Consider the following 12,351-nt stretch of genomic DNA (forward strand, 5'->3'; position numbering starts at 1 on the left):
AAAAAAAAAAAAAAAAAAAAAAAAAAAGCGGTCGCTAGAGCACAGTGGCTTACGCCTGTAATCACAGCACTTCGGGAGGCTGAGGTGGGTGGTTCACGAGGTCAGGAGATCGAGACCATCCTGGCCAACATGGTGAAACCCCGACTCTACTAAAAATACAAAAATAAGCCAGGTATGTGCCTGTAGTCCCAGCTACTCGAGAGGCTGAGGCAGGAGAATCGCTTGAACCTGGCAGGCAGAGGTTGCAGTGAGCCAAGATTGCACCATCGCACTCCTGCCTAGCAACAGAGTTGGACTCCGTCTCAAAAATCATAATTTAAAAATATTTTTTTTAAAAATAAATTAGTGGTGGGGAGGATTACATCAAAGAATTACGCAAAATGCCTAACCTAGACCCTAGCATGGAATCAGCACTCAATAAAGGCAAGTCTCCCTTTCCTTGCCCTGGGAAGAGGTGAGGGAGGGGTCTTCAGTGTGCCCAGGAATCACCTTAGTGCCTAGTCACCACAGCTTGTTGGGCCCCACCCATCGCCATCCTCAGAGTTTCCCATTCAGAAGGTCTGGGATAGACCCCTCATTGTGACATTTCCAACGAGCTCCCAGCTGCTGGCTGGAGGGCCATCTGAGAACCTCAACGTCTAGTGGAAACAGATGCTCTCGATTCCACCGCATGAGCAAGGGGCTCCCTCTGAGCGCCAGTGTGTATAGAAACAGCTTCTATGTCAAAGGCTGCTAGGAGGATTACCTAAGACAACGCAGGCCTTGCTCAAGGCAAACGGTTTGCAGGTGAAATGGGAGTGGCAGGAGCAGCTTCGAACAGGGCGGAACGTCCGAAAAGCAAGAACTAGGTTTTGGCAGAGGGTGCTGACTAGGTCCCCATAGCTGCGCGGCCCCATGCGCCTCCCCAGGCCCCACCTCCGGCCGCACCGCGCCCTCTCCGCGCTCGTCGTACCCCCCACCCCATCCCAGCGTCACCCCGGGCTACAGATCGGGGGCCGCTCGGGAAACGCCCTGGCCTGGAACGGCGTGGGGCTCCTATGAAAAAATGCTCATCATCACTGGTCATCAGAGAAATGCAAATCAAAACAACATTGAGATACCATCTCACGCCAGTTAGAATGGCGATCATTAAAAAATCTGGAGACAACAGATGCTGGAGAGGACGTGGAGAAATAGGAACACTTTTACACTGTTGGTGGGAGTGTAAATTAGTTCAACCATTGTGGAAGACAGTGTGGCGATTCCTCAAGGACCTAGAAATAGAAATTCCATTTGACCTAGCAATCCCATTACTGGGTATATATCCAAAGGATTACAAATCTTTCTACTATAAGGACACGTGCACACGAATGTTCATTGCAGCACTGTTTACAATAGCAAAGACCTGGAACCAACCCAAATGCCCATCGACGATAGACTAGATAGGGAAAATGTGGCACATATACACCATGGAATATTATGCAGCCATCAAAAACGATGAGTTTGGGTCCTTTATAGGGACATGGATGAACCTGGAAACCATCATTCTCAGCAAACTGACAGAAAAGCAGAAGATCAAACACCGCATGTTCTCACTCATAGGCGGGTGTTGAACAATGAGAACACATGGACACAGGGAGGGGAGCACTACACACTGGGGTCTGTTGGGGGGAAATAGGGGAGGGACGGTGGGGGGTGGGGAGCTGGGGAGAGATAGCAAGGGGAGAAATGCCAGATGTAGGTGATGGGGAGGAAGGCAGCAAATCACACTGCCACGTGTGTACCTATGCAACAATTTTGCATGTTCTTCACACGTACCCCAAAACCTAAAATGCAATAAAATAAATAAATGGGAAAAAAAAAAAAAGAAAACCAAGGCTGGGGCCTCATCAGGAAGCACTGAGCACCGCGCTCCAAAACACCCCCAGGCGACCGTGTGGCGTTTTCTCTTTAAATTAAGTCTCTCGGGGCTGCTGGTTCACGCCTGTAATCCCAGCATTTTGGGAGACTGAGGCGGGCGGACCCCTTGAGCCTGGCAGTTCGAGGCTGTGGTCGCCCTCACGGCACTCCGGCCTGGGCGACAGAGTGAGACCCTGACTCCACAATATAAAGCAAAGTAAGACATTAATTATAATTAAATGTGTGTAAATATGTAGGGGACCCTCTAGCCCTCAGCGACCCAGACAAAAAACTCTTGCAATTGACGTGATGTGCGGAACAGCCCCGCCCTCGGAGCGCGCAGCTGCGCCGACGCTGGCAGCGGAGCGCGGACGTGCGGCGGGCAGGCAACGAAATGGCGGAGGAAGGCGGGGCAGGGTGCGGCCGGAGCCCCGAGGCCAGCCACCAGGGGGCAGTCGCGCGTCTGCGTCCCGCGGGCGGCTGGAACCAGTCCTGCCGGAAGTTGGGGCGGTGCCTTCGCTCCCGCAGCGCCGCGCCACGTGGCCAGCCAGGAGGGACGGGGGAAAACAACAAGATGGCGGCGGCTGGGGGCGGGGTCAGCCGACGCCCTTGAGGCTGCGAGCCCCTTAAAGGGCCGCGTGAGGGACCGAGCGAGCTGTTGAGTGGTTTTGCCCAGCGTTGGGGACTGTTTGACCGCACCTGAGCCTGGGCGGGGGCAACCAACGCCTGGCGGGGGCAACCAACGCCTGGCGGACGCTGCCTCCGCCTCCTGGGAGTTCATAGACCCAGGTCCTGCCGGGGATCCCGCGGCGCAGTCCGGCAAGGCTGCCAGCGTGCTCCCCAGTCGGGGACCGTTTGTTTTGTCCCTGCGTTTGCTGCTCTCTGCGAACAAAGAGGGCGGAAAGACTCTTCCTCTGGGCGTTCTCTTTTTGAGCGAGATGTTAGGCTGCTGCAAATCCAACGAGGCAGTCCTCTTAGATCCAGTTAATGCATTGGCTCTTGCCTTCGTAGCAGCTTTGATGACTGTTTTCTGCCCTTGTGCAAAGCGTTAGAAAAAACCCTTCTTGCCTTCCTCCGACCCAAATGTCAGTGATTTGGGTTGTAAAAGTAGCTTCCCCGCCCTGTCCACATGCTGGAATTTTTTATTATTTTTTTTTAACCGTAGACGGGAGCTGCCCTAGGACCTTGAATGTGTGGCAAAGGTCTGAAATTCTGTTAATTTATATCAGCCATCTTGGACACCTTTTCAGGAAATAAAAATTTAGACATCGGTCGCCCTGTAATATAAAATGAAGGAAAGAAAGCACAGTCGTCAAGTGCTCAGGGCTCACAGCTTCCCCTTCACGTCCATCGTGGATCTAGCGGTGAAAGACCGAGTCTTTCACACTCTGCCGGGGAACTGCCCCAGGCTCCATTTTCATTTCAAACCACGGTTTTTATTTTACGTTAGTTTGAGATGCAAAAGAGCCAGTGTGGATGAAAATAGTTAACCCCAGTTGCTCAGAATGTGATGGTATATTTAGAATAAAGGAGACATTTGTCCTTGGTTTTATTTATAAATGTGTCATCTTACATTTAGGATTCGGATTCTCTCATGCCTGCTAAGTAATATGTGAGGCCATTGGCATGCCTCTGAAATGTGACTTTCTCTTCCTTTTCTTAAAATACTTTCCTCCCTAAAGGTTTGGGAGGTTTAAGTAATAATAATTTTTAAAAAGCCTGAATGTAGTAAGTGTTCCGATGGAGGGCACATGACAGTGACAGCTGGGGAAACGACGTTTTCTTTATTAAGAGATCCCTTGTGGTTTCTTCAGACTGCTAGGGATTTTTAACACGTGCTGTAATCAAAACTGCGTTACTATTAATGGTATAATGCGATAGTGGGCAGGAGAGGGAGTGGTCAAGGGTTCTATTTTAAGGCTTAAGTGTGGATTTTTGCCCCAGTCAGAGGTTTAAGAGAATGTCCCTTTAGTCACTCCTTTGTGTATCTATGTCCTCTGCGGCTTCACTTCAGACTCTTCCATCGTTTGGCAAATAAGGGGTGGACAGAGTTTCTAAATAATCCTTTAACCTAGAAGGGTTAGGAACCCTCGCTCCCCAGTCTGAGAAAAATGCATCTTTCCTTCATAGCATTTCCCCTAAAGGAACCTGCCCGGTTTGTGTCCTTAGATTCTGCAGTGATTACCCCTTTTTCGGTCAATTTTGTACATATGGTTCAGATAAAATCTCGAACTTTTTCTGCAAATACCACTGGCATGCCGGAGCACAAGCTTTAGAGAGCAGCCTCAGGTCTTGTTACAGACTTTGATTAACACAGGCTTCCTATTAAAAAAGAGAAAATGTATTTTAAATTTTTAAATAGAACTTTAAAAAAAAAAGTAGAAGAAAATTTTAAAAACTCATACTCTAATGCAGTTACTTGTTCTTCTAGGTTAAACTTGTTTGTTTTGGGGGGATTATGCTGTCTTACAATTTGTTACCTTGTTTACTTAACATTTAGCAATTGTTTTATTTCATATTACTGAAGCAAATTATGCTCAACAGAAAGCATGAAAAATTCCAAGAAAATCACCCAAAATGTGAATACTAATAACCGCTATTAAGCTAATTGCACATCTGTATTTGTCTTAAAATAGTACTAGACAAAGGCCGGGCGCGGTGGCTCAAGCCTGTAATCCCAGCACTTTGGGAGGCCGAGGCGGGTGGATCACGAGGTCAAGAGATCGAGACCATCCTGGTCAACATGGTGAAACCCTGTCTCTACTAAAACTACAAAAAATCAGCTGGGCATGGTGGTGCGTGCCTGTAATCCCAGCTACTCAGGAGGCTGAGGCAGGAGAATTGCCTGAACCCAGGAGGCGGAGGTTGCGGTGAGCCGAGATCGCGCCATTGCACTCCAGCCTGGGTAACAAGAGCGAAACTCCGCGTAAAAAAAAAAAAAAAAAAAAAAATAGTACTAGACATAGTTTTATAACCTACATTTTGCATTTATCTACGTATAGTGTACTGTTTTATGTCAATAAGAATCTTCAAGACTTTTAGAGTCTGCACAGTATTCCATCCAGCAGATGAGTATGTCGTAATTAACCATGAACAATTCTCTTAAACTGGGCGTGGCGGCAGGCGCCTGTAATCCCAGCTACTTGGGAGGCTGAGGCAGGAAAATTGCTTGAACCCAGGGGGCAGAGGTGGTAGTGAGCCAAGATCGCGCTACTGTACTCCAGCCTGTGCGATAGAGTGAGACTCTGTGTCAAAAAAAAAAAAAAAAGAAAAAAAATTATCTTGTTGGACACCAGATTTGTTAAATAGGTTTTGGGTTTTATTTTGTTTTGTCTGAGACGGGTGTTGCCCAGGTGAGATCATAGCGCCCTGCAGCTTGGAACTCCTGGGCTGAAGCAGTCTTCCAGTCTCAGCTTCCCAAGTAGCTGGGACTACAGGCCCAAGATGCTGTATGCAGCTCCTTTTACGCTCTTGTAAATAATGCTGGCGTGAAAATTTTAATACAAAAAGTTTGTATATGTTTCTGTAAAACAAGATTTACTGTGTGTCGTTTATGGTTCTCTGATACATGTTTTGACTCTCCAAACCAAATTGTTAATTGTATTACATACCCAGCCTAGCTCAAATCCTATATCAACTTTAATTGCCTTCACACTTCAAAATTGATATTATTTGGGGTTTTTTTGACAATTGTAAATTGTATATTCTTGATGTATTTTTTTATATGGATGTGTGTCCAAAAAGTACCAGACGTGGACATTAACTTCAGGTTAAATATTTGAAAGACTCCCAGGCCAGGCGTGGTGGCTCACGCCTATAATCCAAGCACTTTGGAGGCCAAGGCGGGCAGATCACCTGAGGTCGGGAGTTCAGGACCAGCTGACCAACACGGTGAAACCCGGTCTTTTAAAAAAAAAAAAAAAGACAGACTCCTTTCACTCCCCTCACTGTCAACCTGCTAATACTAGGGAAATCCGTTTTCCTTTTTAACAAGGTCATTTCTGTGTACAGATGTGATGCAAAAGAAACCAGTTGCTGAAATTTTCTTTCTGATGTGCAGCAAGTATATAAACTTTGCTCTAAAATTATTAAATGTAAATGAACATTTGGCTTTGTTGTTTGGATTGTTTTGTTTTGTTTTGTTTGTGATAAAGTTTGGCTCTTTTTGCCCAGGCTGGAGTACAATGGCGCAATCGCAGCTCACTGCCACCACCTCTGCCCCCTTGGATCAAGCAATTCTTCTACCTTGGCCTACGGAGCAGCTGGGATTACAGACAGGCACATGCCATCATGCCAGGCTAATTTTTTTTTTCTTTTTTTCCTTTTTTTTTTTTTTTTTGTAGTTTTATTAGAGACAGGGTTTCCCTATGTTGGCCAGGCTAGTCTCAAACTCCTGACCTCAGGTGATCCACCCACCTAGGCCTCCCAAAGTGCTGGTATTGCAGGCGTGAGCCACCACACCCAGTCTGTTTGGGGTTTTGTTTTTTTTTTGACTGAAGACCTTTAAACATCTCATATTAATAGCATCATTTTATTAGCTATTTTCAGTTATTTTATTGTGAATGTGCTTGTAGACCTTTATCCACAGGAGGAGGAAAGGTAGCTCTTTTCAAAGAAAGGTGACCTAGTAGTTCTGAAGTTTCTCCTCTAGATGAGTGTTCCCGATCCTTGGATATTTCCTACGAGGAAACTGTTCAATAGTCTGTGATTCCAGAATTATACTGTGCTTGCCACAATCATTCCTTTGCTCTCTAAAAATGATTTAGAGAATACAGAACAGTAAAGAAGAATAAAACAAAGGCATGGGCCAGGCGTGGTGGCTCACACCTGTATTCCCAGCACTTTGGGAAGCCAGGGTGGGCGGATCACCTGAGGTTGTGAGTTCAAGACCAGCCTGACCAACATGGAGAAACCCTGTCTCTACTAAAAATATAAAAATTAGCCAGGTGTGGTGGCGCATGCCTATAATCCCAGCTACTCTGGAAGCTGAAGCAGGAGAATCACTTGAATCTGGGAGGCATAGGTTGTGGTGAGCAGAGATCTTGCCATTGCACTCCAGCCTGGGCAACAAGAGCAAAACTCTGTCTCCAAAAAAAAAAAGGCATGCGTAACGGGAAAATATAAATTAACAACCAGTACATGATCACCTTAAAACCACAGAAAATGCAACACCCTTTCCTTGGGGAATCAGTTCTTGTCACCTCATATATATATATAAATATATATAATATATAAAGTATATATATAATATGCAAATTTTTGGGGAACAGCCTCTCACTCTGTTCCACCAGCTGGAGTACAGTGGCACGATCTCAGCTCACTGTAGCCTCTACCTCCTGGATTCAAGTGATTCTCCTGCCTCACCCTCTCAAGTAACTGGGACTACAGGTGAGTGCCATTATGCCCGGCTAATTTTTGTGTTTTTTGATAACGACGGGGTTTTGTCATGTTGGCCAGGCTAGTCTTTAACTCCTGACCTCAGGTGATCTGCCAGCCTCAGCCTACCAAAGTGTTGGGATTACAAACATGAGCCACCTCACCTGGTCACCACCCTAGTTTCTCTTTAAATGAAGTCCTTTTGCTTACTGTTCTTGTAATAAAATAAATTCCAGTAGAATGAACACTTTTTTTTTTGAGACAGGGTCTCACCCTGTTTCCAGGCTAGAATGCAGTGGCTCAATCTCGGCTCACTGCAATCTCCGCCTCTTGGGTTAAAGAGATTCTCCTGCCTCAACCTGCAGAGTAACTGGGATTACAGGTGCACACCACCACACCCAGCTAATTTTTGTATTTTTTTAGTAGAGAGGGTTTCACCGTGTTGGCCAGGATGGTCTCAATCTCCTGACATCCGCCTGTCTTAGCCTCCCAAAGTGCTGGGATTACAGGCATGAGCCACCATGCCTGGCCAACATTTTCTTTTTTTTTTTTTTTTTTGAGACGGAGTTTCACTCATGTTACCCAGGCTGGAGTGCAATGGCACAATCTCGGCTCACCGCAACCTCCACCTCCTGGGTTCAGGCAATTCTCCTGCCTCAGCCTCCTGGGTAGCTGGGACTACAGACACGCACCACCATGCCCAGCTAATGTTTTGTATTTTTAGTAGAGACGGAGTTTCACCATGTTGACCAGGATGGTCTCGATCTCTTGACCTCGTGATCCACCCGCCTCGGCCTCCCAAAGTGCTGGGATTACAAGCGTGAGCCACCGCGCCCAGCCCAAAAGTTTATTCTTAAATGTACAACAGCTTTAAGACAACACTTAATTCCAGTTATAGATGGCAAAAGATGTTATGGCAGGGAATACAGATGTTTACGGATGAAATAAAGGGTCACCATCTCCTCAGGGACAAGGAACAGCTTACTTTTTGCCAGATTTCTTAGTTCCACCTGTGGCCAGGGGCCCCTTCCCCACGGCCTTTGCTTTTAGCTCTTTGAGTTTCTTCCGCTTTTCTTTTTGTTTCTGCTTGAAAGCCAATCTTCCTCGTTCATCTCCTTGGCCTGTTTCATGGGCTGTTTCAGGGGCTGCTTCTTGCCACTTTCCCAGCCAGACATGGTGCCTGCCGCCCCTTTCCCAGACCCTTGTGTGGCTAATTTTTGTAGTTTTTGGTACAGACAGAGTTTCACCATGTTGGTCAGGCTGGTCTCAAACTCCTGACCTCAAGTGATCCGCCTGTCTTGGCCTCCCAGAGTGCTGGGATTACAGGTGTCAGCCATCAACTCTGTCCCCCCTTTATTTTTAACCCTGTTCTCTCGTGGGCACATTCCAGCAGGGTCAGGGCTGTAAGCCTGTGCATCACTACTAGTCTCCCCCAAATTTCTCCACCTCCCCCGTATCAAATAGCCCTAAAGCCTTGCTCCAGGTTCTTTCAAGGCCCTGTGGAACTGTGGTTAAGAACTGGGACTTGTGAGTCAGAGGAAGCTAGAGTTGGAGCCCAGTTCTGTCCTTTCCAAACTGTGTCATGTTGAGCAGGTTATTTCTGAGCTTCAGTTTCCTACCTTGTAAACTGCAAATTTATTTGTTGCAAGGACTGGATGAGTGCTGGATGGTATGTACTGCTTAGCAAAATGCCTGGCACAAATAATAAATTCTCAGTAGATGGTGGTAATGATGAATCCTTCTTCCTTAACCCACCCTCTGCCTGCCCTCAGCGCCTCCTTCTCCTTTGGCCAGTTGCCTTCCAATTGGTCTCCAGCCCTCAGCCTATTGAGCTGCTTGCCGTTCCTTGAATCAGTCTTCCCTTTTAACATGCTCTTTGTTCTTTTATCTGCTTAGCAAAGTCTACTCATTCATCAAAACTCCACTCAAGCCTTATTATCCTGACGATGAAAGTGTAAACTGACAGAACTTCTTTGAAGAAGATTTTTTTTTTCTATTGAGACAGAGTCTTGCTCTGTAGCCAGGCTAGAGTGCAGGGAGAGGCGCAATCTTGGCTCACTGCAACCTCCGCCTCCCAGGTTCAAGTGATTCTCCTGCCTCAGCCTCCCGAGTAGCTGGGATTACAGGCACACACCACCCACCACACCCAGCTAATTTTTGTATATTTAGTAGAGGTGGGGTTTCACTATGTTGGCCAGGATGGTCTCAATCTCCTGACCTTGTGATCCACCCACCTCGGCCTCCCAAAGTGCTGGGATTACAGGTGTGAGCCACTGCTCCTGGCCTGAGAATTTTTTTTTTTTTTTTTTTTAACAGATGAGGTGTTGCTCTGTCACCCAAGCTGGAGTGCAGGGGGTGATCATAGCTCACTGCAACCTCGATCCCCTGGGCTCAAGCAATCCTCCTGCCTCAGCCTTCTGAGTAGCTGGGATTATAGGCATGCACCACTAAGCCCAGCTAATTAAAAGAAAAAATTTTTCGTAGAGATGGGGTCTCCTTATGTTGCTTGTGTCAAACTCCTGGGCTCCAGCAGTCCTCCTGCCTCAGTCTCCCGAAATGTTGGGATTACAGGCATGAGCCACTGTGGCTGGCCTGAAGAGGAATTTTACAGTAACTATCAACATTTAAATGAAATTAAAATGCAATTTAAATTTAAATGAATCTAGGGATTCCAATTCTAGGAATATATCCTATAGCTATCCTCACACAGGGGCAAAAAGAATCTATAAAGATACTCTTTGTAATAGCGAAAGATTATAAAATTCTGCAAGTCCAGCCAGGCGAAGTGGCTCACACCTGTAATCCCAGCACTTTGGGAGGCAGAGGCGGGAGGATCACGAGGTCAGGAGATCGAGACCATCCTGGCCAACATGGTTAAACCCCATCTCTAGTAAAATATTAAAAATGAGCTGGGAATGATGGCGTGTGCCTGTAATCCCAGCTACTCGGGAGGCTGAGGTAGGGGAATCACTTGAACCCGGGAGGCAGAGGTTGCAGTGAGCCAAGGTCGTGCCACTGCACTCCAGTCTGGCAACAGAGCGAGACTCTGTCTCGAAAAAGTAAAAAAACTCGGCCGGGCGCTGTGGCTCACACCTATAATCCCAGCACTTTGGGAGGCCAAGGTGGGTGGATCATGAGGTCAAGAGATTGAGACCATCCCGGTCAACATGGTGAAACCCCATCTCTACTAAAAATACAAAAATTAGCTGGGCATGGTGAAGCGCGCCTGTAGTCCCAGCTACTCAGGAGGCTGAGGCAGGAGAATTGCTTGAACCCAGGAGGCGGAGGTTGCGGTGAGCTGAGATTGTGCCACTGCACTCCAGCCTGGGTAACAAGAGAGAAACTCCGTCTCAAAAAATAAAAATAAAATAAATAGAAAATGCATTTATTTGTGTAAGAAAAAAGAAAGGAGTGATATTTATATTAATGGGAAGGTGGTGGGTACTTCTGATGGGAAGTCAAGGGTCTGGGTGAGGAAAGCTTTTCTTTTTACTCTATACTCTTTTGTATTGTTGGGAAAATGTCTAACTATATTTGCATATATATTAATTTTTTTAATTTAAAAAAATCTAACATCTATTCCTTTTGAGATGCCCTGGCTGGCCCTCTCTGTTCCTTCCAGGAGTTTCTCCTTCCTTCATACTCCCAGACTTTTCATGGTGTTTACTTCTATTATATTACAGCACTTATCTTGTGTATTGAAGGTTTCCCTGGAAAGTCGAGAGTATCTAGAAGTATACTGTATTCATTTTGATGTTACTAGGATCCATTGTAAAGTGATACGCATGTGCACATACACATTTTTAAAGTCAGTTTTAATTTCTTTACACATTTTTGTAAGTTAATGGAAAAGTCTCCCATTACTGATCTCTTTCACCACCAGCCTTATCATAGGCTGCTTGTCCACAGGAGACTTTGAGCTCTTTAGACATTTTTACAATCTCACCCCAGCCTGCATTATCAGACATCTCCAGCAAATCTTCCTGTGGCTCCTGCTACAGCTGACTTTTCACTATGTTTCTGTAACCTGTAACTTGTTGGTTTTGTCTTTTTTATTTGTTTATTTTTATTTTTTGAGACAGAGATTCACTCTGTCGGCCAGGTTGGAGTGCAATGGCGTGATCTCAGCTCACCACAACCTCCGACTCCTGGATTCAAGCAATTCTCCTTACTCAGCCTCCTGAGTAGCTGGGATCACAGGCATGCGCCACCATGCCAGGCTAATGTTTGTATTTTTAGTAGAGACAAGGTTTCACCATGTTCGCCAGGTTGGTCTCAAATTCCTGACTTCGTGATCCACCCACTTCGGCCTCCCAGAGAGTTTGGATTCCAGGCCTGAGCCACTGCGCCTGGCCTGTTTTGTTTTTCAAATATCCACAGTGTCCTCACCTACTTGTTGCCTTTATTCATGCCGGTCCCTTTACTGAGGTCCTTAACTCTGCCAGCTTAGACTCCTTTGAGACCAGCTCATGGAAGTCACTTCCTCTTTGAAGCTTCTCTGTCCTCCGCCCCACCCGTCAATCTTAGATAAGCTTAACTTGAGGTTTCCACTCTCTCTCTAATCAAACTGTGTGACCACTCATCATTTATGGCAATTATCATTTTACATGTTAGTCCTCCAGACAAAAATAAGGACTCTTCAGAGACAGGGATTTTTGCTTTATCTTACTCTTCCCAGAATTTATGCCTGGCACATAGCAGGCACTCAATAAATAATTGTTTCATGAATGGATGGATGAACAAGTTAATAGTAAGTGCTCATAATAGTTGGATGCGCTGCACTTGAAGGCTATCCCTCAAGTTACTTATTAGGGGCAACACACCTGTGTGCTGTTTGTCACAGTCACATCTTGGCGTGGCACCTTGAACTGGACCAGGCTTTCTGGTGGTGTTTGCCATTCTAATACAGGTGTAGAAACCTAATTACATGTGCCCTCTGTGAGAGTGCAGACCCTTAAACTAGGATTGCTAGATTTAGCAAATAAAAGCACAAGTGGCCCAGTTAAATTGGAATCACATTGATACCTTTTGAGATAAGGGAAAAGAAAAGGAAAAAATTGAAAAAAATTGAATCACAAACAACAAACTTTTTTTTTT

At 46.0% G+C, this 12,351-nt stretch overlaps 1 pseudogene; it reads right to left on the minus strand.

The window, feature by feature from the left end:
* Nucleotides 1–8,177: 8,177 nt before the first annotated feature.
* On the minus strand, nucleotides 8,178–8,429 carry LOC116533229 (annotated as a pseudogene).
* Nucleotides 8,430–12,351: the final 3,922 nt, after the last annotated feature.

This window comes from Sapajus apella, unplaced genomic scaffold, assembly GCF_009761245.1.
Source record: "Sapajus apella isolate SASKATOON/1434 unplaced genomic scaffold, GSC_monkey_1.0 scaffold80, whole genome shotgun sequence".
Lineage (NCBI taxonomy): Eukaryota > Metazoa > Chordata > Mammalia > Primates > Cebidae > Sapajus > Sapajus apella.